Genomic DNA, 7,805 nt, shown 5'->3' with positions numbered 1-7,805 from the left:
TTTTTTTAGACAGTCTTGCTCTGTCACCCAGCCTGAAGTGCAGAGGTGCAATCTCAGCTCACTGCATCCTCTGCCTCCCAAGTAGCTGGGACTACAGGCATGCACCACCACGCCTGGCTAATTTTTGTATTTTTATCAGAGATGGGGTTTCACCATGTTGGTCAGGCTGGTCTCGAACTCCTGACCTCAAATGATCCACCTGCCTCGGCCTCCCAAACTGCTGGGATTAGAGGTGTGATCCACCACACCCGGCCTTTACTACCATTTTAAACTATAAGTATTCAATATGTGGTGCAATGATTTAGAATCCTTCTCTCAGCTCAGAAACTGAACCTCAAGCCAATATTCAAAATGGCAACCAAACTTTCCACTTTTTCTTCCACTTTTTCTTTAGTATTCAGCTTTGGTAACAGTGTCGACAGTTCTTGGTATGTTGCCCCTTAGTTATCATTTATCTTAATATTTGCTACAGTTTGTGACTCTCATTTTAAGAGCAAGATTAGGTTGGGATATAAAACTTAGTATTTTTAAATGATTTTTGCATAGTAGCATTTAGTTTGCTAGCTGGAAACCACCAGTTAGAACCCCTGCACTTTGTCCCATATACAGGAACATGTTATTAATCTTAGAACATACCTGCAGGTGTCAAGAATATCTTTAAAAAGTGCTTTTTAAAACCTGTTTGTGAATCAACACTCTACATTCTTGATTACATATTTTATTTGTCTATACTTTTTCAGGTAATCATATTTGAAATTGGCATTCTGATCAAATCATAATAAGCATCATAAGCTTGGTTGATATGAGTTTGTTTCTGAGCCCACAAAGGTAAGCACTAAATCCTTGAGCATGTTCACTTCCTCAAACAAATGAGTTCCGTCCTCTGAGGCCTCTCAGACCAACCTACCCATCTTGCCTTTCTAATCTCTGGACACAACTGTGCTTTTTATGGTACATAGAATAGTGAAAAGAGCATGAGTTTTGGCACAGACCTGGGTTTGAACACCAGCTTTGCCATTTACTGTGGGCAAATGGATACTTAAGCTCTCTGAGGCTCAGTTCTTGAATTGTAAACTGGGAATGATATCTACTTGGAGGTTGGTGGGTAGGATAATATTCCTAAAACACCTATTACAACACCTACAAAATAGTAGATGCTCAATAAAATGGTAGCTATTATTCAAATATTTACAAGTTAACAGGTAGCTAAGGAACTTAGGATCCTAGTGAGGGAAGAACACTCCATTGAACTCATTCCTTTATTTCCCAATGGTACAGAAAAAAAAAATTACGACCTACTCTAGGACAAGGGAGATTACACTGTTACCACAGCTTCAACTTTATTACTCTTTTTCTTTCTTTCTTTTTCTTTTTTTAAAGAAATGGGGTCTCACATGCCAGGCTGGTCTCAAACTCCTGGTATCCAGTGAAAGTGGTCCTCCCACCTCAGTCTCCGAAACTGCTGGGATTACAAGCATAAGCCATTGTGCTTGGCCACTTTATTACTCTTGATTAAAGTTTCAGTTTCCACTTGGTGCAGTGTACGGATCCCCTTCTCTAAAATGACTTTCCGTCCCTGTCCTCTTCTTCCTGCCCTTTGGTCCACAACCCAGATAACTCCTGTTAGTCCTTAAAAACTCAGCTCTGACACATGGATCTTTGTTTCCTTTTCTTCAAACAGTCCAAGCCTGTTCCTGTCTCAGGGACTTTATCCTTGCTGTCCCCTCCTCTTGCATCATTCTGCTCCCAGAGCTTCACAGGCTGGCTGCTTCTCATCCTTCAAGTCTCAGCTTAAGTGTTGCTATTTCAGAGAGATCTTTCCTAACCACCTCGTGCACATACCCACCCTACAGTCAACTGCTATGTCATTAGCTGCATTGTTTTATTCATAGGGTCATCACTACCTGAAGAAACCTCAGCTCATTTACTATTTTTCTTACATAATGTTCTGTCTTCCATCACTAAGCTTCGCTGGATCAGAAATTGTGTCTTTCTTTTTCACCACAGATAGTCTCTGAACCTAGAACAGTGCCTGGCACACTGTAATGTTCAATAAAGATTTACAAATCTGCTCGGGGAAGGCTTTCTTTACCACCACACTGAATTAGATACATCTTTGAACTCCATTATCCTTTGGGCATGTTTCTTTGCACAGCACCTGAACTATATTGTAATTGCTAATTGTCAGGAGACAGCTGAAATTCTGGTTGGCAGGATTGAAAAATTTTGCTGCAAAGGGGGCCCAGTGAGCCAGTAGCTGACGGCTGTAATAGGGCAGATGAGAGCATCAAATGAAAGCTGTGGTGAGTCTTAGGATTGTACAGCATAGAGAAAGCCAAACAGGGGCCTGGTCAGCAGAGAGCCAGTACAAAAACTTACATGTAGGGCCAAGCCCCCACTTCTGATATAACATCAATCCAGTAAGTTCCATAAAACCCCAATGTCGACGCGGTGGCTCACACCTGCAATACTAGCACTTTGGGAGGCCGAGGTGGGCAGATCATGAGGTCAAGAGATCAAGACCATCCTGGACAACATGGAAACCTCGTTTCTACTAAAAATACAAAAATTAACTGGGCATGGTGTTATGGGCCTGTAGTCCCAGCTACCTGAGAGGCTGAGGCAGGAAAATTGCTTGAACCCAGGAGGCTGAGGTTGCAGTGAGTCGAGATCACGCCACTGCACTCCAACCTGGCGACAGAGGGAGACTCCATCTGAAAACAAAAAAAACCCAGATGCCATCCTGCCAAGTAGAAGGCTGGAGGAGAAACAGCCCTGACGGGGAGTTGAATTTTAAGCCTTATTTAGGCAAAATAAGGCTGTCTAAAGCAGAAAAACGGAAATACCTTTAATTTGCAAATTTGAGAATCTTCCCACACCACCCCCTCCTTCCCATTATCCAGTGAGGTAAAGGCTGTAAGTATAGATTCCTTACAAAAAAATAAAGATTGGTGCCTTTTTACTTTTTGCTTTTGAGTTGTAGTTTGAAACCCAGCCCCTTACTATAATTTTTTTCCTCTCCTTCCCTCTCCTCCACTCTTTATGCACTCTGAGGACAGTCTATATCTTCCAATTACCCAATCCTATTTTCTAGCACCAAAAGGAGCCACAAACGTGAGCTACATGTAAAATTTCACATTTTCTAATAGCCATATTAAAAAAACTCACAAGAAACAGATAAATTTAATTTTAACAAAATATTTAACTCAGTATAGCTCAAATATTATCATTATAACATGTAATCAATATAAAAATTATTAACAAGATAATTTTTTTATCAACTCTTTAAAATCTGGTGTGTATTTTACATTGACAGCACATCTCACTTTGGGCTAGCCACCTTTCAAGTGCTCAATAGCTACATGTAGCTAGTTCTTACCTTATTGGACAGCAGAGGTCACACATAAGCCCTCCATAGAGTAGGTAAAAAGTGAATGTTCAACAGAAGAATTTATAATACTAAAAGTTATCATTATAATATCTTCCTGCCTCTTAAGTAGGTTTTGTTTTTCTTTCAAAGTGGGGCAGTACAACACATTTTACTTTACCTTTGAAGTATAGCATCTGCAGTGCTTGACCAATAATATATTTGGCATTAAATTTAGAAACAATACATAAAACACATATTTTAACATGTCTCAAAATGCACATTCAAGTATGACATTGGCTTCACTGTGATTGTGTGAAATCATGGCTCAAAACACTAGCAGTCCCTTGTATAATAAATATATGCATACTTTGCCCTAAATTGCATGGGCCATAGCTGACATTTGTGTAGCCTGTTAAATCTATTATATACTAATATTTCATAGAATCCAGTGACTTTTTTTAAAATTCAGTTGAGATCTTCTATATCTAATTACTAACCCATTTCGTTCTCCATTGCTTGGCTTCCCAGTAAGCAATAACCATGCTCACTTTGCTTAATTGAAGATTAATTGGATCAAAAAGACATTCTGTACCTTGTGAAAATTTCCAGTTGCATAAGATGGTCATTCTCATGACCATCTGGCTAATTATTTCCTATTGTGTACTCCTGGAGTTGGAAATATTTGCGATTCCTTTCTAAGGACAAAACTTACCTTCTTTCTTGGGTTTGTCCTTACTGCCTTTCAGCATATTCCAGTATGCCAAGAATTTTAATCTCTTACCCTACCCCAAATTGCTGTTGATCACAATCAGGCAATGTCTCTCTCTTTCGGTTTATCATCTAGTTACTTTGTATAGGTATGAAATGACATGCATTACAGAATGAATGTCATGGGCAATACTGTGGAATGGTAATCATTACTGAATGGTCCTCTTCCCCTTATGCCACCACTACACAGTGGTTCCATTTCCAATACATTTTGCCACTTTGCTACTCAGAATGTGTCTTACTAAGTTAGCATCTATAGTGGTTAAAAAAAAAACTCCCATAACAATAATTGTGTGAATCACAGAATTACCAATGACCCTTTATCAATAGCATTCCTGTTAATGAAAGTGAGTTGGGGAGAGACACAAGCAACTCTGAACTTCACTCATGGTCCCCCACCAAAGCAAAGTATTATAGCTCCTCTCTCTCTGACCAGAAAGAGGCAGAGTTTATTGCAAAGCCACAAATGTCCTCATTTGGATTCCCCCAAATAGTGTTTCAGTGATTTCCTCTAGCTTGAATTGCTCCTCTCTGTTTTCTTGAGGAGTTAGGCAGTCCTTGTCTGATTGATTTACTATGCAGACAACTATGCGGCCCCTTCCTTCTTTCCACAGCCTTTTATTTGGCACCTACCACATAACAATCTCAGAAGATATAGTGGGGAAAGGGCCAAATGCAGTCCCTTTCCTTAGAGTGCATGGCCTGGCAAAAATCCTTGAATTCAGTATCAACTTCCCTTCACAGGCAAGGCTCTGCACCCTCCTCACTGATACCTAGTCCTGAAACTATCTTGTTTTAGGTTTCGTTAGAAAGCATTGTTTCAAGAGCAGTTTTTTCTTTCTTCTTCTTCTTCTTTTTTATTTATTTATTTATTTTTATTTGTTGTTGTTGTTAAAGCCAAGGTAGTTTTAAATAAAGGAGACAATATTTGAGTATTTACAAATTGGGTATTTAAAATATTTACACATATACAAGTTCTGGATGAAGTATGCTGCTCCAATTTGTAATCTAGGCACACTTTGCTAGAAAACGTTAAGATTGAATTCAAATCAAGTACAGTATTTCCGAAATCTTTAAGAGAACCCTAGCTCTGGTTGCTAGGCAACCTGACAGCCTCCCAAGCAGGGACCAACTCACCTCCCACACTTAACCATCTCTCCAGTGGTGGGACGCGGAGTCCCCATTGGCCCCCATCTCCTCTCACCTAGCTCGAATTGGTCGGAGAACCTCTCACTCCGCTCCTGTTGGCTCTCGCCGTCTCTCGCTGCTCCGTCATTGGCAGGTGGGCTCTCGTGCCACCACACGTCAGTGTCTCACACCACTTCCTCGGCCCTGATACTTTGTCCCCACCCCTTTCCCCCGCCCTTCCCGCCACGAGGGAAAATCCTAGCGAGTCACCGCCTCTAATTTCCTTGTGATTGGTAGAAGCCAGACTGGAGGGCGGGCGCTGCCGGGCAACTCTACCGGCCACGATTGGCTGCTGGAGCCACTGTCCCGCCTCCCAGCGACTACCGGCGGTGCCGGAGTCGGGTGGGTTGGCGGCTATAAAGCTGGTAGCGGAGGGGAGGTGCTGGGGACTGTCCTTTCGCGGCTCGCTCCCTTTCCTCTGCTGCCGCTCGGTCACGTTTGGTGAGTGTCCCGCGCGTGGGAGGAGAGCTGGGCTGCGGAGGCGCCGCGGGCGGGATGTGGACCAGACGGAGGCGGTGTCCTTGACTAGGCCCGAAGGAGCTCGGGCTCTGGGTCAGACCGGAGGCGTGGACCTTGCCAGGGAGGATGGGGCACTGTGAGCGGGGCCGGGCGGGGGCTCCCTCTCCAGGGACCTGAGGCCGACCGTGGCGGTTCTGAGAAGGGCCGAGGACACAGGCGAGTCGCGGAGGGGAGAATGCGAGAGAGAGTTGAGGGCGAGGTGTTCTAACGACATAGGAGTTGCAGGTGCCAGAGAGGCAGCTGTGACCGCCAAGAGGGGAGTGAGGGGTGTCAGGAGGGAGATGGAAGATTTGGGCTGCCAGGGCGTTTCCAGAGCCTTAGTTAAGGGTGGATGCCAAAGGATGGGTAAGATCTTCTTAGGCGGAGGCTGGTAGTTTGGCAGGGGGTGTGTCCTGCTGCCACACATAGAGTTAATGGAAACAAGGGAAGTGGGTAGCATTACTTTTCTTCCTCACCTCAGGTGCAAAAAAAAAGCGTTCACAACCGTGATTTAGACCTGGCAGAGTACCGGGGCTTAGTCTGTACTTGCTTCAGATCTCATAGATCACTGGCTCCAGCCTTCCTGCCTCCATATTTTTTTTATGTCTGCGTTTTTAAATTTAGGCTTCCTTGGCGTTCTGAAATCCCGTACCTCCCTCTCTCTAATAGCTTCGGGACCAGCCTTAGGTGATATAATGTACTGGACAGGAACTCACAGAGTCCTCACACAAATAGGTTTTGAGTTAAGCTAAGGATATTTCAAAGCAAGTATATGGAGTCTGAAAACGCGCGTCTGGTCTTGACCAGCAGTAGAGAAATGATTTTTCTGATCCATTCTGGAGGAGGGATCTGGGGAACAGATAATGTGAGGTTGTTCCTGTTTGTCATGCTTGTCCGTATGCCCTTAGCTTTAATGCATCACTAGCTGCTTTCACTGCTTACCTCTGCTGCAGCCCCCCCACCCTCCCGAGGATGCTCTTGCCGACCTGCTGCAGTAGGATGATGTGTTCTGGCTGCTGCTAACTAACATTTGTTCTGTTTCAGGCATGAATCATGAAAAACAATGACAAGATAAACAACAAAATTAAGACAAATAGAAGTGCTTCTAGAGTTAACAGCTTTTTCCTTCTGAGATGGGTTTTGGACTTTATTGCACAGATACTATTAGATGAGAGGCAGCTGAAAGTCCTTAACATTATTCCCTGTCAGTGGTTCTTTTCACTTGAGACACCTAAAGAGCTTGTGTTCTTTAAACTTATTTTTAAATTTCAGTTATTTTTGTGTGGAGAAGGGGGCAGGGATAGCATACCTTATGGGAAGAGAGAAAGGCTTGCTTTATGTCTACGTTTGTAGATATTTCTCACCTGAGTGTGTAAGTTTGCCGTTTATTCAATTCTAGTTTAGTTCAGCTCAATTCTAGTATAATCAGTAACCCCAGCACTTAGAAGGTATGTCCTGTGCTGGGGAGGGAAGGGTAAAAGGATATTTTATGCTGGGAGTTGTAGGCCACATCATTTGGGCCTTGCTTTAATTTTGTTTTTCTTCTTAAATATTCCTTCAGATTGTTTTTACATCTTGTTTCTTTTAAATGTGGGTTGATTTTGAGATTTTTGACTTAGATTTTAGATAGCTTTTCTCAGAGGAAATGCAAAAACCCCAGATACTGTTGTAACATGGGTTTCCTGGGTCCTCTAGAATAATTTAAAACCTGGTTAGGTTTTCCATAATCCAGTGGAATTGGGTATGAGGAGATGTGTTGGAGAAATTTGTTTTGCTTCATATCAGAATCTCTAATTTCATTTAGAAAGGAATATAGTCTTATAATTTTATGTTGGATTACTGTAGAACCAAATATCATAGAAGGATATGTGATATTTTTATCTTTTTCAAGAAGGTGGTATAGATTTAAAAGGCCGAGACACATGTCCTCAGTCTTAATAATGGGACTAGATTCTTTTTTTTTTTTTTTTTTTTTTTTTTT

The 7,805-nt window shown here is 42.4% G+C and overlaps 1 protein-coding gene across 4 annotated transcripts in view; it reads left to right on the top strand.

Moving 5' to 3' along the window:
* The first annotated feature begins 5,615 nt into the window (after nucleotides 1-5,615).
* HMGCS1 (3-hydroxy-3-methylglutaryl-CoA synthase 1) overlaps nucleotides 5,616-7,805 on the top strand; it is a 23,558-nt gene continuing 21,368 nt past the window's right edge. For 2 of the 4 annotated variants that reach the window (XM_017533165.2, XM_037740181.1), the window contains exon 1: nucleotides 5,777-6,001. The gene's annotated coding sequence lies outside the window, so the exon portion shown is untranslated. The other 2 variants (XM_017533164.2, XM_017533163.2) reach the window with 2 other exon arrangements.

This window comes from Cebus imitator, unplaced genomic scaffold (genome assembly GCF_001604975.1).
Source record: "Cebus imitator isolate Cc_AM_T3 unplaced genomic scaffold, Cebus_imitator-1.0 Scaffold80, whole genome shotgun sequence".
NCBI lineage: Eukaryota > Metazoa > Chordata > Mammalia > Primates > Cebidae > Cebus > Cebus imitator.
This window is presented reverse-complemented; position numbering and strand designations above follow the sequence as displayed.